Here is a 23,221-nt window from a genome sequence, read left to right on the forward strand (position 1 = left end):
TCAGGTGGGATTTGTGATTGCTCAGGCAGTCAGGGCTGGCTCAGCGCTGTCCCCACTGTGTGACTGATTGACAGCTCATCCCAAGGTGTCAGAGGACATTGATCTCATCCAGCCTCAGACAGCGACCATGGTGACACTGGGGAACCTCATGGAACTGTGGGTCAGTTGTGACAATGCGGATCCAAGGACACCAGGGTGACACTGGGGAACCTCATGGAGCCAAGGGGCCCTTGTGACAGAGTGGGGCCCCATGGAAATGAGGAGTCCATTGTGACTGATAGGGAAGATTCTTTACAGACAGTTCGATGGGTGAAGGTTTTGGTGTTGACATCTTTGAAATGGTCTTAATGTCTCCATGAACTTTATTACAGAGCCCAGACAGCTTGGCTCCTGAAACAGACACGTGGGTCTGCACGAGCTTGAGTTTATGAACTTTGGGGTAAAATGACAGGTTCAAGAGGGGAAAATGTGACAGATGGTTTGGGAAGGCTGAACCTTCCCAGTACCTTGGCCAATGGGGACAGGAAGAGGGCAACATGTGGCCAGGAGTTTGGATAAAAGGAGGCTGCACCCTCTGGAACCTCGAGAGAGAAAACCCCGTGGGTGTGTGCCCTGGTGGACTCTTTCCCTTTATTGGAATAAAGTTGCAGGACTCCTCTGTCTCCTTTATTGACACTGGCTTTCCATTGTGTGATTTTCCGTACATGACACTTTGGAATGTCACGGAACCAAGGAGCCCTTGGGACACATCAAGGCCCCTTTGGAACAAAGAATCCATTGCTGACAGTACAGAACTCATGGAACCAAGGGGCCATGGAGGCAATGCAGATCCAAGGACACCATAGTGACACTATGGAACCTCATGGAATCAGAGACCATTGTGACACTCTGGTGCCTCATGGAATCAAGGAGACAGTTGTGAAACTCAGGGACCCAATGGAACCAAGGCTCAAGGATGAAGACGTGGGGCCATAGAACCAAGGAGCCATTGTCACATTGCAAGACCTCATGGAAGCAAAGATCCATTGTGACTCTACAGAAGAAAGGGGAACATTGTGACAAGGAGAATATTGTCACACTACAGGGATTCATGGAACCAAGGAGACCATTGTGATACTGTGGGGCCCCATGGAACCCAGGGAACATGGAACAGGTCTTGACTGTTTGACTGGCTTGGCCTTCTCGGGGCCACCTGACAGGTCTGGCTGACCTTGGCATATCGAGGCCTGCTTCTCATCAGCCCCTGAAGCACTGGGGCTCTGTGCTCTCCTTCCTATGGAAAGAACTGTCCCGCTTTCCAGGTGTCCATTGCCAAAATTGGGATTCCTTCTCCATATTTCCTTGTATGCACAGATTGTTCCCAGATGAAATCTGCCAGGACAGACAGACCTGGCTGGCTTGACCACCCTGAGCCCACCTCTATTCTGCCTTTGAAACACTGGGACCATGTGCTTTTCTATCCTATGGGAAAAAAAGCACTGTTCATGTCTAGGTCCCCATGGCCAATGTTGGGAATCCACCTCCAGAATTCCCATATCCAGGGATTTCTCCCAGACAAAGCCTGCTAGAAGATACAAGTCTGGCTGGCCTTGGTTTCCTGAGGGCTGTTTCTCATCTGCCTTTGAAACACTGGGGCTCTGAGCTTTCCTCATGAAAAGAACTCTTCTTCCATTCCAGGCACCCACAACCAAAACTGAGATTCCACTTCCAAAAATCCTGATGTCCAAAGACTTCGCAAAGATGAAAGGTGCCAGGAGAGACAGCTCTGGCTGCCTTGGCCCATGGGAGGCCTCCTCTCATCTTCTTCATAAACTCTTGGAGTTTGTGCTTTTCTTTCCTATGGAAAAACCATCCACCTCGACCAGGTGCTCATGGCCAAAGTGGGATTCCACCTCCAGAACTCCATCCATCCAAGGATTGCTCCCAGGTGAAAGCTGCCAGGACAGACAGGTCTGGCTGCCCTTGGCCTCTTGGGGGCTTCCTCTCACCTGCTTTTGAAACACTGGGGCTCGGTGCTTTCCTTCCAATGGAAAAGAACCATCCTTTTCATCAGGATGTCCAGGGCTGAAATTGAGACTCAGCCCCCCAAATTCTGTATATCCAAGGATTTCTCGGTGATGAAAGCTACCAAAACAAACAGGTCCGGCTGGCTTGGCCTCCCAGGAGCCACCTGTCTCCTCTTCTGCCTTTGAAACACTTGGGCTCTGTGCTCTCCTTCCTGTGGGATAGAACCATCCTTTATATCTATGCTGAAATGGCCGAAATTGGGATTCCACCTCCAGAACTCCCGATATCCAAGGGCTGCTTTCAGACAAAAGCTGCCAGGACAGAGAGATCTGCCTGGCCTTGGCCTCTGATTGCTGCCTTTCATCTGGCCCTGAAACACCAGTGTTCTGTGTTTTCCTTCCTATGGAAAAGAACCGTCCTTCACCTCCAGGTGTCCATGGCCGAAATTGATATTCTGCCTCTAAAATTCTGTGTATCCAACTGTCTTGGTTTGACAAGACAGGTGTCTGCTAAAAAAGGCAGGAACCTCCCCTGAAACGGAAAATGGAAACCTCCTCCATCCAAATTCTTACAATTTTGAAATTAAAAGGCAAAGATATGGGAATAGGAATAACAGTTCATTACTAGGAAAACTAAAAAGACATATGCAATCATACAGACAACAAAAAAACCACTGACAGACTCAGAACACAACCTGACTCCCTGTGTGTCAGGGTGTTGGCAGCAGTCCCATTAAATGGTGGCTGCAGTGACAGATGGGGTTCTGTTGGAGCAGTGATCCTGTAGAAGGGTGGAGTTTTCCTCTGAAGATCCAGGGGTGCTGTAGATGGGCCTGGTCTTCCTCTGGGAATCCAGTGGGAAAGAGCTGCTCCTCTGGGAATCCAGTGGGAAAAGGCTGGTTGGGTGTCCTAAAATCTCAGATTATATCCAGGTAGGAATGCTTGGCTCCTCCCCCTGGGTGGAGCATCTCCCAATGGGATGATGTAATGTTATCAGCAATTTTATGCAGTGACACTCAATGGCCCATGGACAGAAGATATTTCCCAGAGGGAGGATTGGTTTGTGGAAGAGATAAAGAAAACTGCCCAATTAACAGAAGATAACTGCCACACCTCTAACAGATGGAAAATAGAATATACACATTAATTACCTTGCAATCCAGGACATTATCCACCCCTTATTCTATTTCCATCTGCATCACAATGAAACCTTACACACACTTCTCACTGAAGACTGGGTTTCCCTGTGGTACACAACGGCTTTCTCCATCTTTCTGCATTACCCACCAAGTGTAACCAGGTCCTTGAGCAAAACCAATCCCACGGATGAGTTTGTCTTTGCCTGAGGTGGGATTAATCCAAACAGTCTTTCCTAAAATACCTTTCATATGTACCACAGGGACTTTATCTCCATCCACTGTGTGCAGGGGTTCAGACTGGGCAGGACCAGCTCGATTGATGAACCCTCAGGTGACTAAGACTAAGAGAACCTAACCCTATCCACCTGCTTCATCTGTCCTTGTCCCACTGCCTGCCCCTACCTCACCTGATCTTAAACCTGTTTCATCTAGTACACCTTTCTCTCTTTATCCTCCTCTCCCATAGTCACCTGATTCCTCTTCCTCGAAAGCTGGGCAAAGCCTGGCTATGATAGAAAGGAGGGAGAAGGATGCAAGTGAAAAGAATGGTGGTAGTAATGAATCAGCGACCCCAGTGGCCCGCAGAACCCGAAGCCGGTTGGGGCTTGCCCTGGTTGTTGAAAGAAAAGACACAAGCAGACAAAAACGGACTGTGATTGCTCCCTTGCGACAAGGTGTGGGAGTGGAGGGGTCAGTGTTTGTAGAAGTGCCTTTTTTTCCCTGCAGATTTGATTATTTAGAGGCGGTCAGCTAGAACTTGTAGAGAAGGTCCTGGTAAGGTGGCAGGAGTAGTGAAAATAGTTATGAAAACTCAGAATCCTGGGGGTGGCCTGGAGAGTGTATAATAATCGCGAAAGAGAAGCTGGTGGGGGGCAGCAGCAAAATCTTTGGCAGTGGTAGAAGGAAAAGAGAACCCAAGTTTCGGGGGACGTGGCGGAGGTAGTCGTGGTAGAGGACCAGTTATGCAAGGGTTAAGCCAAAATCAATGTGTGTATTGCAAGCGAGAAGAGCATTGGAAACGAGAATGCCCAGACAGGTTTCACCAGGGCAATCAGTTACGGCAAGAAAACGTTACCAAGGCAATGGTATTGAGAGAATATAGCAACTGATTAGACATAGAATTTGTAAAATAGGCTAGGACATAATATTTCCAGTAAAGGAACCAAATAGTGAATATAGATTAGTGCAAGATTTGAGAGCAATAAATAAAATAACAAAAGACATTTAGCCAGTGGTAACAAATCCCTACACATTGCTAACATCCGTAAAAAAAGAGATATATAAATAGTTTAGTGTAATTGATTTAAAAGATGCCTTTTTCTGCATCCCCCTTGACAAAGAAAGTAAAAAACAGTTTGCCTTTGAGTGGAAAACCCAGGGAACGGAAGAAAGACCCAACTCACCTGGACACGACAAGGGACAGGAACTCACCAACCGTATTCAGAAACCAACCGGCAAAGGAACTGGAGATTTGGAATGAAAATGGGCAAGTACCAAGAGACCAATACCTATTGTTGCAAGATGTTAATGATATACTAATAGCTTCAGAAGAAAAAGCAACCTGTATAAAGGTAACCATTGAGATTTTAAATTCACTGGGAATGGGAGGTTACAAAGTATCCAGAGGAAAGGCACAAATTGCCCAACAGACTGTGATTTACCTGGGATGTGAAATTTCACAAGGGCAACGAAAACTAGGTACTAACCGTATCCAAGCTATCTGTGCTATTCCAGAGCCCCAGAACTTACATGAGCTGCGAGTCTTCCTCGGGATGGCAGGATGGTGTCGCTTGTGGATCATGGACTATGGACTGATTGCGAAACCCCTGTACGAAGCTCAGAGGACGCAGCCATTCACCTGGGGCAAGCCACAGAAGGAAGCCTTCCTAAAACTAAAAGAGGCACTGACGACTGCTCCAGCATTAGGGTTACCTGATCTGTCTAAAGATTTTCAGCTGTTTGGACATGAAAGGCTACGCCTAGCACTAGGAGTCCTGACCCAACGTCCGGGAAGTTGGAAAAGGCCGGTGGGCTACTTTTCCAAACAACTTGACAACATAAGTGCGGGGTGGCCTCCATGTCTGCGGGCGGTCGCAGCCACCGTGATGCTGATACAAGAAGCCAGGAAGCTTACTATGGGAAGACACATAGATGTCTATATGCCACACATGGTAACCACTGTCTTAGAACAGAAGGGGGGCCATTGGCTATCTCCAAGCAGGATGATAAAATTCCAGGTAGTCCTGACTGAGCAGGATGATGTCACATATAAAACAACTAACCTTTTGAATCCAGCTTTGTTCCTAGGTACCACAACTGAAGAAGGCCCATTGGAACATGACTGTGTAGAGGTAATAGAGTACACCTATTCAACAAGAGAAGACTTGAAAGACATCCCACTAGAGCAGCCAGAGTGGGAGCTGTTTACAGATGAGAGCAGCTTCATGGAAAATGGAACCAGATACGCTGGATATGTGGTAACAACAGTCAGCACAGTAGTGGAGGCAAAAACATTACCACCAAATACATCTGCCCAGAAGGCAGAACTGGTTGCTCTAACCAGAGCACTAGAATTAAGTGAAGGGAAAAAGGTGGACTGACTTACTCAAAATATGCCTTTGGGGTGGTGCATGTACACGGAGCACTGTAGAAAGAAAGGGGATTATTGTCTTTTCATGATGCAGTCCTGCAATTGACAAAAGCAGTACAAAAACCTGAGCAAGTGGCAATTATACACTGTGAAGCACACCAATCAGGAAACTCCAAAATCTGTGAAGGAAATCGAAAGGCAGACTAGGCAGCCCGACAAGTTGCTCGGGAGGTGCAAACAACAATGGCATTGATACCTTCAAAGCTCAATATATCCCAATTTAATCTGCCTCCAAAACCAAGATATTCAGTAGAAGATGAGAGACTGGCATGTTTACTAAATGCACAAAAGAACTCAGAAAGATGGTATTTAACTGCACAAGGACAAATAGTGGTACCCCCCTTGATAATGAGAGAAGTTCTACAAATTAAACATAACAAATGTCATTGGGGTGCAGAGGCATTGGTAAAATTGCTAAAGCAGAATTTAATTTCGGTACGGATGTTAACAATGGCAAAATCAGTCATGTCAAAATGCGATATCTGCTTGAAAAACAACCCAGTGGCTAGGCGACAGGCACAGCTAGGAAGGATTCGGATAGGAATAGAGCCAGGAGATTATTGGCAGGTAGATTTCGTAGAATTGCCAAGAACTCGAGGATACAAATACCTGTTAGTAGGGGTTGACACATTTTCTGGATGGCCAGAAGCCCTTCCCTGTCGCACAAACCAAGCAAAGGAAACAGTTAAGTGGTTACTACAGGAAATTATTCCCAGGTTCGGGGTACCCCTAGGGGCATCATCAGATAGGGGGCCCCATTTCATAGCTGCAGTATTAAAAGAAGTAAGTAGATTGCTGGAGATAACTTGGGACCTCCACACACCGTGGAGACCCCAGTCAAGTGGACAGGTAGAGAGGATGAATCAGACACTAAAAAGGCAAATCAGTAAAATATGCCAAGAAGCCAAGCTGCAGTGGCCCCAGGCTTGGCCAATAGCACTGTTGAGGATTAGGATAAAACCTAGGAGCGGGATGTCAGTCAGTCCGTATGAGATATTGTATGGGAAACCATATGAATCTCCTGAGCCTAACCCTAATGTACACGTTACAGGAAAACAGGAAGTGTATAATTATGTTCTGTCTCTTGGGAAAACTTTAGCTCGGCTCCGGAGCATCCTCGTGTGGAATAGACCAATAACTCTCGAGAACCCAGTTCATAACATACTTCCAGGAGACGAGGTGTACATTAAAAACTGGAACAAAGAACCGCTGAAAGAAAAGTGGAGTGGACCCTATCAGGTACTGCTGACCACCTTTACAGCAGTGAAAGTAGCCGGTGTAGACCCCTGGATTCACTATACCCGAGTGAAGAAAGTCCATCCTGGATCACAGACTGTGTAAACTGTGGAACCAAGACTGCAGATAAGATGTGTTTAATTACTTTGAGAATGTTATTAGTAATTGTGCTAATGTTATGGTCATTAACGTCTTTAGGATGTGGGATGCAAAAAGATCAACTAACCACTCTTCATTCTAGAATGAAGAGAGAGGCAGAAACACAAGTGATAAAAATTTCTAACGCAGTTCAAGCTGAGAATGTAATGATTGGATTAGTTAAAGATTTTGCCAAAATACAAAACACCAGTAGAATAACTGCCTGTCTGCCAATACCTAAGGCAGCAGGAGATCCAGTAAACTGGGGAATCATAACATCAAAACTACCTGAAATACAAAAGAACAAAACAATTGCATGCAAACAGGTACTTGAACCGAGACAGGTAGTCAAGGAAACTTGGGAGAAAGTAGGAACGTGGATGAGACCTATGAGCCAGAAAGACTGTATTCTAAGTGATGGCATACTAGGAACCTCTATGGGACAGTCAGGAGGCACCACACAATGGCAATGCTATTTGCCACGCTATAAAAAGATCATAGAAAATGTTACAGAAACTACTCTGGTATGGAAGTGTGAGGCCGAGGATCAGAAAGATCAGATAGAGCCTTGGGATAGTGCGTGGTCTGTGAGTATACTTCAAAAATTCCAATATATGGCAAACACCCCTTGGTGTAATTAAGTGGGAAGTTTTTGAGAGTGAAACAGATCCAGCAGTAACATACATTGCCACTAGTAGCAGAACGTGGGCAGACAAAGTAAGTTGGTGGGCATGCAATAAAACTTATGACTGCACTTCTGATGATGCAGAGATAAAACAGATACCACCCCTAGCAATAGCCCTACAGATTAGTTGTGCTTGCAGAGGGATCAAACATAAACAAGGCAAAATGAATTATAAAGGGATTATAGGATGTACCAGGAGTACATTTAAAAGTCTAGGAGAATTTGTATGGGCAACAAGCGATGGTACCTGGACAACATATCTGCCTGTAGATGGGAAAGTAAAAGAAATTACTTTGGGCCTCCCAACCTTATGTCCAATTTGGAAAAAGTCCCCATTTAATGGAAAACATGAACTTCTGCAGATAAGAGCAAGATGAGAAGTTCTAGACAACAAAAATCCAGATGATACTTGGCAAGAACCCTCTAGTGGAGTGAAACTTGGGTGGGCACTAGAGTCTTTACTCGGTCCTATAGCAAACTATCAGAATAGAGAGATGCTGTACAAACTTACAGGCCAAGTAGATAGACTAGCAAAAATCACCAGAGAAAGATTTAAAGAATTAAACGTACAATTACAAACCACCACAAAAATGACTTTGCAAAATCGATTAGCCTTAGATTTGTTACTCCTGAAGGAGCATGGAGTATGTGGATTTTTAAAGGGACGAGTTGATCATTGCTGCATTCACATCCCAAATGTAACTGCAGATGTAGAATATGACATCAATCAGTTGAAACAAATAGAGCATGAGGCACAAGAAGAGCAAAAAGATTTGACTACAAGCTAGTTAGGAAAAATCTTTAAAGGGTTAGGGTGGAATGTGAGTTCATGGATTAAATCTATCATTGAGAGTGTGATAATCTTACTAATTGTATTCTTAGCAATTTGGTTAGTTTACAGCATTTTAAGGAGAGAAATACAGAAGAAAACGTCCTGGAACCAGAAAATAATAAAGGCACTGACACGAGATCCACATCCACTATCTTCTAGTTCTCCAGCCCATAATAGAATCCACGACAACTTTTACATCAACCCTGGATTTGAAGAACATCAAACATAAATTGAGAAGTAAAGGACTGTATCAAGTGAAAACATTTACACCTATAGTGAAGTGAAAATGCTTTCAAAGGGGGAATAATGATAGTGGTGCCCTGGAAAATGCTAAGATAAACTCTGAAATGTTAAGCCTTGTGTTTTACCTGTGTAAGTAGTATAATTGCTAGCTGAAATGATTGTTAAGTGCTTAAAATAATTACTGTATAATCATAAGAAGAACACTGAGAAACTGTATGTTCCTAGTCTAAGGTGGCCATGCTTGGCTGAAATCTATGTATACTATAGAACAATGTGAGTTTAATAATTAATATGAAAGTTATATAACGATAGAATATAAAAACATATCCATCCCGAACCTATGTCGGAGTCAGATTTGGGTCTTTACCCGTGACAGCCAGAGCTCTTCAATAAAAGCGACTGCATATAATCATTTCTCGTGATTACGTGTTCCTGAACGCTAACACATGGAGTAACAATGTTCTCCAGTGTTCCATGTGGCCTGGCACTGTCGCCATAGACACCTGGTTCCATGGGATTCCATGGCCTAACAATGTTCCCCTGTGTTCCATGAGGACTGGCTCATTCACAATGGACACCAGGTTCCATGAGATTCCATGGGGTAACAATGTTCGCCTGTGTTCCATTAGGTTCAATTACCATGGCTCTGTCACCACGGACCCCTGTTTTCATGGGATTCCCTTGGGTAACAGTGTTCTCTGGGTTCCATCAGGCCTGGCTCTGTCACCATGGACACCTGGTTCCATGTGATTCCATGGGCTAACAATGTGCTCCTGTGTTCCATTAGGTTCTATTAGCCTGGCTCTGTCACCATGGACACCTGGTTACATGGGATTCCCTTGGGTAACAATAGTCTCCAGTGTTCCATCAGGCCTGGATCTGTCACCATGGACACCTGGTTCCATGGGATTCCATGGGGTAACAATGTTCTCCAGTGTTCCATTAGGTTCCATCAGGCCTGGCTCTGTACCATGGACACCTGGTTCCATGGGATTCCATGGGGTAAAAATTTTCTCCAGTGTTCCATGAGGCCTGGCTCTGTGACCATGGACATGTGCTTCCATGAGATTCCATTGGGTAACAATGTTCTCCAGTGTTCCATTAGGTTCCATCAGGCCTGCCTCTGTCACCATGGACACCGGGATCCATGAGATTCCATTGGGGTAACAGTGTTCTCCAGTGTTCCTTGAGGCCTGGCTCTGTCACCATGTACACCTGGTTCCATGAGATTCCCTTGAGTAACAATGTTCTCAAGTGTTCCATGAGGCCTGGCTCTGTCACCATGGACACCTGGTTCCATGGGATTCCATGAGTTAACAATGATCTCCTGTGTTCCATGTCGCCCGGATTGGTCACAATGGACACCTGGTTCCATGAAATTCCATGGGGTAAAAATATTCTCCAGTGTTCCATTAGGTTCTATTAGCCTGGCTCTCGCACCATGGACACCTGGATCCGTGGGATTACTTTGGGTAAAAATGTTTTCCAGTGTTCCATCAGGACCAGCTCTGTCACCATGGACACCTGGTTCCATGGAATTCCCTTGGGTAACAATAATCTCCAGTATCTCATGAGGCCTGGCTCTGTCACCATGGACGCCTGGTTCCATGAGATTCCATGGAGTAACAATGTTCTCCTGTGTTCCATTTGGTTCTATTAGCCTGGTGATGACACCATGTACACCTGTTTCCATGGGATTCCATTGGGTAACAATGTTTTCCTGTGTTACATGAGGCATGGCTCTGTAACGAAGGACACCTGGTTCCATGAGATTCCATTGGGTAACAATGTTCTCCAGTGTTCCATGCGGCCTGGATCGCACACCATAGACACCTGGTTCCATGAGATTCCATGTGGTAACAATGTTCTCCTGTGTTTTCTTAGGTTCATTTAATTTGGCTCTTTCACCATGGACACCTGGTTCCATGAGATTCCATGGGCTAGCAATGTTCTCCTGTGTTCAATCAGGCCTGGCTCTGTCACCATGGACACCTGGTTCCATGAGATTCCATTGGGTAACAATGATCGCCAGAGTTCCATCAGGCCCGCCTCTGTCCCCATAGACACCTGGTTCCATGAGATTCCATGGGGTAACAATGTTCTCCAGTGTTCCATCAGGCCTGGCTCTGTCACCATGGACACCTGGTTCCATGAGATTTCCTTGGTTAACATTGCTCTCCAGCGTTCCATCAGGCCTGGCTCTGTCACCAAGGACACCTGATTCCATGAGATTCCATGAGGTATCAATGTTCTCCAGTGTTCCATGTGGCCTGGCTCTGTCACCATGGACACCTGGTTCCATGAGATTCTGTGGGGTAACAATGTTCTCCAGTGTTCCATCAGGCCTGGCTCTGTCACCATGGACACCTGGTTCCATGGGATTCCCTTGGGTAACAATAGTCTCCTGTGTTCCATGAGGCCTGGCTCTGTCACCATGGACACCTGGTTCCATGAGATTCCATGGTGTAACAAAGTTCTCCCGTGTTCAATCAGGCCTGACTCAGTCACCATGCACACCTGGTTCCACGAGATACCATGGGGTAACAATGTTCTCCTGTGTTCCATTAGTTTCCATTAGCCTTGCTCTGTCACCATCGACACCTGGTTCCTTGGGATTCCCTTCGGTAACAATAGTCTCCAGTGTTCCATGAGGCCTGGCACTGTTACCATGGACACATGGTTCCATGAGATTCCATGGGCTAACAATGTTCTCCTGGGTTCCATTAGGTTCCTTTAGCCTGGCTATATCAGGATGAACACATGGTTCCATGAGATACCATTGGGGTAACAATGTTCTCCAGTGTTCCATCAGGCCTGGCTCTGTCACCATGGACACCTGGTTCCATGAGATTCCCTATGTTAACAATGTTCTCCAGTGTAACATGAGGCCTGGTTCTGTCACCATGGACACATGGTTCCATGAAATTCCCTTGGGTAACAATGTTCTTCTGTGTTCCATTAGGATCCATTAACCTGGCTTTGTCAACATGGACAACTGGTTCAATGAGATTCCATGGGGTAACAATGTTCTACAGTTTTCTATGAGGCCTGACTCAGTCACCATGCACACCTGGTTCCATGAGATTCCATGGGGTAACAGTGTTCTCCTGTGTTCCATTAGGTTCCATAAGACTGGCTCTGTCACCATGCACACCTGGTTCCATGGGATTCCCTTGGGTAACAATAGTCTTCAGTGTTCCATCAGGCCTGGCTCTGTCACCATGGACACCGGGTTCCATAAGATTCCATGGGGTAACAATGTTCTCCAGTGTTCCATCAGGCCTGGCTCTGTCACCATGGACACCTGGTTCCATGAGATTCCATTGGGTAACAATGATCGCTAGTGTTCCATTAGGTTCCATCAGGCCTGGCTCTGTCACCATGGACACCTGGTTCCATGAGATTCCATGGGCTAACAATGTTCTCCTTTGTTCCATTATGTTCCATCAGGCCTGACGGTTTCACCATGGATACCTGGTTCCATGAGATTCCATGGCGTAAAAAAGTTCTCCTGTGTTCCATTAGGTTCCATTAGCCTGGTTCCGTCACCATGGACACCTGGTTCCATGGAATTCCCTTGGGTAACAATAGTCTCCAGTGTCTCATGAGGCCTGGCTCTGTCACCATGTACACCTGTTTCCATGGGATTCCATTGGGTAACAATGTTTTCCTGTGTTACATGAGGCATGGCTCTGTCACGAAGGACACCTGGTTCCATGAGATTCCATTGGGTAACAATGTTCTCCAGTGTTCCATGCGGCCTGGATCGCACACCATGGACACCTGGTTCCATGAGATTCCATGAGGTATCAATGTTCTCCAGTGTTCCATGTGGCCTGGCTCTGTCACCATGGACACCTGGTTCCATGAGATTCTGTGGGGTAACAATGTTCTCCAGTGTTCCATCAGGCCTGGCTCTGTCACCATGGACACCTTGTTCCATGAGATTCCCTGGGGTAACAATGTTCTCCAGTGTTCCATCAGGCCTGCCTCTGTCCCCATAGACACCTGGTTCCATGAGATTCCATGGGGTAACAATGTTCTCCAGTGTTTCATGTGGCCTGGCCCTGTCACCATGGACACCTGGTTCCATGACATTCTATGCGGTAACAAAGTTCTCCAGTGTTCCATTAGGTTCCATTAGCCTGTCTATGTCGCCATGGACACCTGGTTCCATGGGATTTCCTTGGGTAACAATGTTCTCCAGTGTTCCATGAGGCCTGGCTTTGTCACCATGGACACCTGGCTCCATGGGATTCCATTGGGTAACAATGTTCTCAAGTGTTCCATCAGGCCTGGCTCTGTCACCATGGACACCTGGTTCCATGGGATTCCCTTGGGTAACAATAGTCTCCTGTGTTCCATGAGGCCTGGTTCTGTCAACATGGACACCTGGTTCCATGAGATTCCATGTGATAGTGGCGCCCTGGAAAATGCTAAGATAAACTCTGAAATGTTAAGCCTTTTTTTTTTACCTGCGTAAGTAGTATAATTGCTAGCTTAAATGATTGTTTAGTGGTTAAAATAGTTATTGTATAATCATAAGAAGAACACTGAGAAACTGTATGTTCCTAGTCTAAGGTGGCCATGCTTGGCTGAAATCTATGTATACTATAGAACAATGTATGTTTAATAATTAACATTAAAGTTATATAACGATAGAATAAAAAAGCATATCCATCCCGAACCTATGTCGGAGTCAGATTTGGGTCTTTACCCCTGACACCCAGAGCTCTTCAACAAAAGCACCTGCATATAATCATTTCTCGTGATTATGTGTTCCTGAACGCTAACATGGTAGTTGGTGTATTACAGTAGTTTTAATATAAAAGTTAGATTTCCTATGTTAGTCAGCTATAATGGTTTCTCCCATGTACCTCATTTTGTTCCCCCTAATGGTTCAGTCCTAAGTTGTTTACCACAAAGTTTTCCCACCACTTGTCTGCCCATCAGTGTCAGTCTCCCTGCTCCCCCCTCTTTCCCTTAGAAGCCCTTGTCAATCTCAGTTGTGCTACCCCTTACTCTTGTCAGTCTCCGTAGTCACTCCCCTTGTATTCTAAAATGTTCTGTGTCAGTTAGCTATGTCTCGATGGTTGATTGGTTTGTGAGGCTTCTTCCCTCCCCTGAATGATCCTTATTGGAGTTGCTAAGTGATCTGTTCCTCCCCTAAGATCCCCTCATTGGGTGAGAGTTGTAGCCACCCCTTGTACCATCCCCTCTTTAAAAATGCTAGTCAGACCCATTTTCTTTGTCACTTGCACTGGACCCCTTTCAGAAATAAACATTCCTCAGAAACTCAGACGAGTGATCCTTCCTTGTTTCCTTCGCCTCTGATTTCTCATGCCATGCTCCTGCTGTCACCCACGCCGTAGCAATTACCGCCACCCTAGACGGTCTCAGCAGAGATCAGGGGGCGGCCACTCTCGTGTGTGCCCTCAGCCACCAAGAGTGTGCTGGCCAGCAAACCTCCATCCCGTGGCTGCAGAGCGCTTCCACACCTGCACATCCCCTTTCTTCCCTCCCAGCTCATCCCTTTGCTTCACCTTCCATTAATAAACTGTTTGGCTTCTTTGCTTTACCTGCATCTCTGTGGAACTGGAGTGATGCTAATCTGGGGCCCTGGGACACACAAGCCCCTCCTGCCATTCTCTTTCACGCCGTGTTTTGTGCACAGACACAGAGGAATGAGGGCAGATCAGGCTGGAAAGTTCCCTGTGCTGAAGATCCATTTCCACGACGTTGTGGAGGTACAGACCTTGCTGAGCACCCTGGAGCCCCTGGACTTTGGAAGAGCCAAGCTGAGGATGCTCTGAACCCAGCTGTGAGGCATTCCATGGCAAGCATCTACAGAGGGCAAAGGAGCTTGGAATGCTGGAACCTTTTCAAGAACAGCTTCCTGAAAGCATAGCATTGCTCCATCCCTGCACAGGATCAGGAAGAGGGCAGAACCAGAGACCATCTGGGCTCGACAGAGAGCTTTGGGTGTGCCTAAGAGCAAATGAAGCAGCAGCACGGTGCCCGAGACTCAGATACATGACTGTGCCAGTGCCCAGAGCGCTGCCTGGCAGTGCTGGGATCCCAGGTGTGGTTCTGGTCCCCACAACCAAGGAATGGCAGCCCCAGGCTCAGAGCCAGTCAGAAAGCCAACCAAGTGAGACCAGAGCGAGGGCACCTTTCCAGTTTCTCTTGGGCATGGCCGCGAAACAACCCCTGCTGCTTCTTCCTCCACCTGTGTTTGGGGCGTGCTGGTGGCAGAGCCAGCCAGGTTGTGCTCTGCATTCCAAAGCCTGTTGGGAGCGGGCATGAAAAGCTCTGCGTGCACAGCAGAGAGTTCTGGAAGGTTCTGACAAGAGCGTCCTGTGGGGACAGGGCTCTGGGCTCTGGCTGGGAACAGCCTGGTTTTCCTGCCGTGAGCGCAGGCAGGAGTTGAGGCAGGTGAAGAGGCAGCGGGCACCTTGTGTTTGTAGAGGGCCTGGGGCTGCACCTCTGAACCTCCACCTGGAAACACACTTGGGGGAATAGGAGCTAGAGCTGGAGTGCCTGTCCTGAAAGGACCTGAAGTCATTCAGCCTTGCCAGCTTTTCTTAAGAGTGTTTTGGTGTTCCCCAGAAAAGCTACACATTTGGGGAAATGCCTTTGGAGGAAAGGGGCTTGCTTCTCAAGGAAAGTGCTTCCCAGGGAGCTCCCAGTGAGGTAGGTGCAAGTGTCCTACTTTGGCTCTCTGTGCTCCTTGCAGTCCTTGAGGCCCGTTGCACTTGGCAGAGGGGCAGGGCAAGGGAGAAGGCTGTTTAGGAGCAGGTTTGGCATCCACCTGGACCTGCAGAGACCAACCCAAACACCTGCAGCAGGGTGTGTTCCCCCTCTTTGGACAGAGGTGTGAGCAGGGGCATCTCTGTCCAGCCACGAGCCCCAGAGCTCTCTTTGAGAGCTGGGAATTAAAAGGCCTTTACAGACACACTTTTCACATCTTCCCTGTCTGCTGTGTTTCAACTCTTAGCAATATGCATTTGCCTCCTACTTGGTGGAAGCTGCTGTGGCCCAGGGCCAGCACAGAGCTGGGCTGGGTGGGCCAGGCAGTGTGGAGAGCCTTGGCTGATCTTGGTGTGTCCCTGGCCTCAGAAAAGGCTTGGAAGGTTTGCCTCTCCAGGCGTCCTGCTCATTGGCTCTCCCTGTGCATCTTGGAGAGAACAAGGTAGGCATTTCTGGCAGCTGGGCATCAGCAGGCCTTCAAATAGGGGTGTGTTGTGGAGCCAGCCCAGCTGAAATACCCTGAGAGGAGCCCAGTGCTCCTTGCTCCCCTCTGCTGACACGTGAGCGTTTGTCGGGTTTTGGGATGACGCTGTCTGTGTCAGGGGTGCTACGTGGACATGAGACAGCCGGTCCTGTCCTGCTGGGTCCCAGCAGTGCCTCGCAGCAGCCCCGCATCCATGTCAGGATGCTGGCCAAGAGAGCTCCTGGGAGCTGAGACAGCTGATTTTAATCTTGTGCAGGTGCCTACAGGTCAAGGCCAAGGGTGTTCCCTCAGGATATAGCAGTCCTGAGGGCTTTCCCTAATTCAGAGAAATCAGCAGACAAATGCATTGTCTGCCAAAAGCCCTTTTACTGACCTGGCAGGAGGGCAGGAGTCTTCACCCCACTAAAATATTTCTCTGCCACTTAGAAATTTTAGTGGAAATTTCAGTATGTAGGAATTGTATCAAACGTACCATCCATCTTTACACTGCTGAGGTGATTCGATAGGCAGGGGGTTAGAAATACATTGTGTCAGATTCCTAGACTTGAAGCTGATGTCCAGGCACTGGCCAGGAGCAATCTCGATGCCCCAAAGCAGCACAAAGTCTTCCTCATGGCTTCCCTGCACAGGGCTGATTCCATACTTGCCCTTAGTTCTTCTGGCAGACTATGTCTAAAGCTTTTTGTCAAGTCACTCTCATGTCAAGTTAGGTTTTTCTTATGCTAACTGGTGCTAAGTACTTATGTCTGTCTGTGCTAAGTACTTGTTGACTAATGTGAATTGCCTGTGCTTACTTATGTCAAACAAATCCTTGTTTCATTGCCAAAGGTGCCTGAGGCCGCCTGCTCCTTGTGGCACCAGTTGCTTTCCTGTGGGATGTTCTACCTCCCCAGAGAGTAAAGAGGGAGCTGGAGAAAAGAGCTTGTCAGGCTGCTCTGGATCCTTTCCCAGCAGCCCTGGTTGAGTGGAGAAGTCCGAGCTGGGCACAAAGGTGCAAATGGAACAGCCGTGCACAGGAAGGCTCGCTGGGAAGGGTGATCCAGGAACCCCAGGCCTGGCAGCCTGAGCTTGCCACCGGGGAAGGCCTTGGGGCAGATCCCCCTGAGTGCCATCCCACGGCTCCTGCAGGGAACCAGGGTGTGTGCTGGAGGGTGGGAAAGCTCTGTGGAGGGACGGGGTCAGCTGGGGGTCCTGGTGGGGTGTTGAGGGCTTCTGGGTGGGAGTTTGGGAGGGTTGGTGTTGGTGGAGTGTTGGGGAAGGAGTTGTCTGGAAGGTGAGAGGTCTAGGCTGGAATTTGAGTCAGTTTGAAGGCAGCATCTGTGGTTTGGCATAGCTTTGCTTACAGAGGGCAGAAAGAATATCTGTGACTCTTCCTGGTCATGGTCCTGATTCTCCTGCAGGGAACAAGAAGGGAGAGCTGTACTTTACTGGCCACTTAGATATCTGTACCAGGGGGAGGATTAGCCCTTTTGCCATCTACCCATTTGTTTGGGCTACTTTTGCAACACTGAGTGGACTTTCATTTCTGGACAGCTTTTATTCCTTAAGAGAATTAGGATATTATCATCCCTTCATAGACAACTGTTTGCAAACCAAAGAATGGCCTTTTGTTTGCCTCTGTGTAGTGTTATGTTCTGTAAAGTGACTCTCAGTGGATGACATTAGGGTAAATGAGTTGCTGCTTTGAGATGGGAAGCAAACTTCCAACTCTTCACCTTCTCAGGCCATCCCAATGAATTTGGGAAGTTTGCAACTTTTTGGAACTCCTTGAGTTGAGCAATGGGAAGGAAAGCTTTCCTGAAGTGAGGAGTCTTAAACGCCAGATTCTTCTGTGCCTTCACCACTAAGGTGTTTCTGTGCTAAAGGAAATTACTTCAATAGAAAATAATTTCAGCATGGAGTGAGAGCTTCTGACCGAGACCAAGTGTTGCCAGCATTTGCTCCAGGTGCTCCTGCCAACAGCCCCTGCAGGAAGGAGCACAGCCCCCAATGCAGGTGGGCTTTGGCTCCCTCTGGCACAGAAGCCCCCCGGGGGCACAGGTCTCTGGGGCAGGAGATGGGCACCAGCGCTGCCAGGGCTCAGGGGGTGGCAGGTCTGCTTGGGCAGGGACTCTGCCACACCTGCTGATGTCAGTGCTCCCCAGGCCCAGGGATCAGAGCAGCATTCGTGCCCTGGCCCACACGTTCCCTGTCCATGTCACACCCACAGGTTTAGGATGGCCACCCGCCGGGACGTGTCCCAAGGAGGCCGTGCCAGCTTCTGTGGAAGGCCCCGTGCCCTTCCCAGAGCGGCTGCCTCGGCAGCCCTGGGGTCTCCTTCTGCTGCCCTGATCCCAGAGAGCAGGGAAGCGTTTGCTGATGCTCTGAGCCCTTCCTTAAGACCCTGTCAGGCTGGCTTAGAAACCTGGGACCAGGGATTCCTTCCAGCCTGGGCCACTTTGGGTGGGCTGGGGGCGGCCCCAGGGGAGGGGGCAGTGTGTGCAGGGGCCCTTTGTGACATGGGGTAGCATGGTCAGCATAGAACGGGTGTCCAAGGGCCCTTTGTGACACGTAGTGACATAGGAGCTGGTGGTGACAAGAGCAGGCCACAGTGCTCGGAGCAGGCAACGGGACAGGACAGCACAGAGCGGTGCCGTGAGGAGCCCCCGCACAGCGCCTTCCATCGTGTCTGACCCAGAGCCTTTCCGAGGCATTGTTCCTGCAGCTGACCTCGAGACCAGACCACAGGACTTGCTGACCTGTGGCCTTCCCGAGGCTCCTCTTCTGCAGGTGCCCTTGAGGGCAGAGCGTGGGACTTGGTGCCCCGGAGGCATCTCCAATCCCTGCTGCCAGTGCCCTTGAGGCCACACCACAATCCTTGACAGGAGTCTCCTGTCCTTGTGGCAGGAGCCCTCGAGACCAGAGTGCAGGACTTGCTGTCCTGTAGCCTTCCCGAGGCTTCTCTCTCGAAGGTGCCTTCCAGGCACGACTGTAGGACTTGCTGACTCGGAGCTTTTCCACGGCATCTCTCCTGCAAGACATGGAGCAGAGAGGGCCCAAGCTGGCCTGGAGGGAAGAAGAGGAAGAAGGTCCTGGACCTGCCCCCGCACAGGAGACTGAGGAGCTGGAGCCGTTGAGTGGTGGTGAGTGGTGGAGCTGGGCCACAGAGTTGGTGCCTGCAGCCAGCTGGGCACTGCGCCATCCCATCCCATCCCATCCCATCCCATCCCATCCCATCCCATCCCATCCCATCCCATCCCATCCCATCCCATCCCAGTCCCATCCCATCCCATCCCATCCCATGGGCCATGCCCATGGACAGGACGGAAGAGGGGCTAGGCAGACACCCCGCAGGGCTGTGCTCCATCCCCTGGGGCATTCCAGGGCTGTCCCTTGGAAGCACAGGGAAGCACAGGGCAGGGCTGTGTTCTCCTGCCTTTCCCGCAGCCCCTCAGTTCTGGCTGTGCTCCCTCTTTGCCAGGTGCAGCCCTGGAGCGCACACAAGAGCAGGACCCCGCCCGTGGCCTCTTCCACAGAACAGCACAGGTACCTGCAGCCATCCCCACCTGGGCTGGGCCTGCTGTCACCGTGCTTGGAGCATTCCGTGCAAAATCCCTGGCTTCCTGCCCTTCTCCTACAGCTGGTTTGCAAATTCCTGAAGAGAATTCGGGAAGAAGAGACCAGCCCCATGGGCACTGGGCTCAGAGCATATTCGCACATCTTCCAAACCAAGACCAGTGCTGCCCTGCTGGATATGCTCGTAGAGGAGGGCTTTTCCAGTCCAAAGCAAGTAAGCAGCCTGTAGCCAGGGTTTGATCCTCCCAGGAATTGCTTGGCCTCCCAAGCCATGCCTTCTGGTCACTGGAAACCTTTGAGGCCACATGGCAGTGTGTTGGGAAGGGAAGCACTTCTCTGGGGAAGCTGGGGACATTCCTCCCTCTGGCAGCTTTCCAAGTCTCCCTGTGCCCTTTCCAGGTGCCCGCCCTGGTCAGGTACATCCACCAGTGGCTCCTGGCCAATCAGTTTGCTGAGCACAGGCTGAACAGGACCCTGCTGGATCTCACTGAAGCACAGCCTGCTGACGTAGTCATGACGCTCCTGCGTGTGTCCCCATCCTGTGACAGGTATGGGGCCCACCTGCCCAGAGGGCTCAGGGCTCCCCAGCCCATCAGCCTGTACAGCCTGGCCAAAGTGTCTGACCAACAGAGAGTTCCAGGGCCCTCTGGCTGTTCTCTTTGCCAGCCCTTGCACGTCAGCCCCCGAGCCTGCTGCCACGCTCCCTTGCCACCCCTCAGGGGACTGTCCCCATAGGGCTGGGCTGCCTGGGTGCTGCTGGTGAGGGCCAGTGGGCAGAGGCAGAGCTGGAAGCCAGCTCAGATCCCCACTGCTGCCCAGGCCATGGTGCTGTGTCTGAGAGCCCCCTGAGACAGAGCTCTAACCCCACAGAGCTGCTTTGACCATGTGGAAGAGCATCATGTGCTCGCCCAGGACTGCGGAGCCGGTGCTGCTGATACTCCTGGATGTGCTGGGGAGCTGGCCAGAGCACAGCACGTGCACCTCAGATGGGGACAAAACGGGTGTCTTTGCCCTGGCTGTGAGTTTCTGCAACTGGCCTTTGCTGGCCCCACGGCCGCCTCTCCAGCAGCTCTCCATCTTCCTTGCCCCACTGCATCTCCCTGCCTCAGGGACTGGGCTGAAACCTGGCCCAGGGGCAGCTTCAGGGGCACCAGGCCCCGTGCTCCCCCTGCCTCTCTCCTGGCCTCTCCCTCCCCTGCTTGGGCCCTGCCACACGGACACCTCAGCACTGAGGGCTGTCTTGGGGGGCTTTGTCCTTTGCAGGCAGCTGTGGTGATGTGGAAGATCCTACTGGTGCCCTGTGTCCCACATATGGTGACGGTGTATTTCCCCCGCCTCTTTGTGCATCTGCTCTTCCAAGTGTTCTTCAGCACTCTGGATGTGCCAGAGGAGGTCGATACCTTCTGGAAAGGATGCCAGGAGCAACATGGCCTTGCCACCAGCCCCAGCAGGTGCTCATCCCAGTCCTCCTGTCCCTGCCACGACCCTGGGCAGGAGCCAGTGCTCCCAGCGTGACGTGGGCTTTGCTCTGCACGCAGGTTTGCAGTGCAGACCCTGAAGTCCCTGCTCTGCCGAATGCAGCAGGAGGATGTGGTGGTGGCAATGGAACGCAGGGGTGGCTGGGACACGCTGCTGTGTGCTGACACCCACCACTTTGCCGTGGGTCTGCTGGCCAGGTGAGACCTCCTTCTCCCCACTGCCTCTGACATTTGTGCTCTGTTCCCTGGGTTTCCAACACAGTCCCCCTGGTTGTAGCCCAGAGGGCCTTGTCACTGAGGGATGGCCAAGCAGACTGGAAAAGGCTGGGAGAGGAAGGTGGACAAAAGGAGCCACCTCCGAAATATCCCAGGTGCACTTGTAGGATGCTGGGGAAAGACTAGACTTCTGTGAGTCAGTCCTGGGAAACATTTGTCCCCCTGGCTCACAGTCTTGGTTCCTTTTTCTCCTGCCAGGGAGATGTGCTGTGTCTCCATCCCCTTGTGTTCCCGGATCGCTCGCTACCTGCTCCGGCTGCTCAGCACACGGGAGCCACGCTGGGATCTGCCTGCCCTGGCGTTCCTTGTGGAGGTGAGTCTGATGGCCAGCACTGCCTCGCTCAGCTGCCTCCCAGCTCTCTGCCCTCTCGGAGCCACAGCTGCCTGGGACGGTGCCCGCACCCTGTGCTGCTGCCTGGGCCCAGCCCTGTGCAGTTCTGGGCTCCTGCCGGCCGGGTCCCCTCTCACTGCCCTGTGCCTTTCAGGTCCTCGAGTTCCTGGACCTGAGTGAACGCGGTGCTAACAGAGTCCTGGAAATCTTGTCAAGGCAGCTGCAGAGCGAGTGCAGGGAGAGGCGTCGCCTGGCGCTCAGGGCCCTTCTGGAGCTCATTGAGGAGCCCTCAATGGTGAGAAGGGGGCAGCAGCTGAGGCTGAGCTGGGGAATGCAGTCCCTTGGGCTTGGCTGAGCTTTGGGTGCTGGGGCAGTTGCTCCCAGCTCTCCTGCCTCCCAGTTAAGCTCCCCAAGTGCTTCAGGACAGGCCTTTGGCCTCTGGGCCCTGCAGCAGCAGGATGGCGTTTCACAAACTTGTGTTCCGCACAGACCGAAAAAATGTGGAGCCTGACTGAAAGTCTTGTGGAGCTCCTGTGGGACGCAGATGGAGAGATAGTTAGCATGACAGTCATGCTTCTCAGCTTTATCATCTTGGACAATGACATGCTGATGCCCAGCCCCATCACACTGCAGCTGCTTGAGGCACTTCTGCCACTCTTCAACAACGTAAGGCTCGCTGCCCCCAGCCACGGCCACTGGGTGCTTCCCAGGCACTGTGCCTTGTGGATTTGCAGGCCTGGGCCAAGCTGAGCCCCGTGCAGCCAATGCTAAGGTCTTCTTTTCTTCCTTCAATACAGAATAATAGCCAGGTGCAGCTGCTCTCCATACTGCTCTTCAGAACCTTGGTGACTCTTCCACTGGAAAAGAAAAAAAAGGCCCTGAAGACACCCCTGCGCCAGAGCCTGCTGCCACTCTTCTTCCACTGCCATGATGAGAATCGGCGTGTGGCACAGGTGAGGACTCGTGGGCTGCTGCTGTCCCCCTGGCAGGGGGCTCGGCTGCCTCCTGCCCCGGCGCCTGCCAGGCTGCAGCCTCCTCCAGGCCTTGGCACAGGGACGTGAGTCCTGCGCCCTGGGCTGTGGGGCCATCTCTGCATCTCTGCTGCTCTCCAGGCTTCTCAGGAAACGCTGCTTTGTGTGGTCAAGTTCCTGAAGAGGAGGGATCTTGAAAGACTGGTGAAGAACCAGAAGCCGTGGAAGTTCACCAAGTGCCTGGTAAGGACGGCCTGGAAGCCCCAGCCTCAGCCTGGAGAAGGCCCCCGAGGGCGGTGCTCAGAGTGCGGGGCTGGCAGCTGTGCCCCTGCCCGCTGCTGCACCCAGAGGCTGTGCGGGCTCTTCTCCAGGCTCCTGTGGGCCTGAGCCGGGCTCCGATGGAGCCCTGGCCCAGCAGAGCTGCGGGGCGGGCTGGCACCGCGGCTC

Source organism: Haemorhous mexicanus, chromosome 16 (assembly GCF_027477595.1).
Source record: "Haemorhous mexicanus isolate bHaeMex1 chromosome 16, bHaeMex1.pri, whole genome shotgun sequence".
Lineage (NCBI taxonomy): Eukaryota > Metazoa > Chordata > Aves > Passeriformes > Fringillidae > Haemorhous > Haemorhous mexicanus.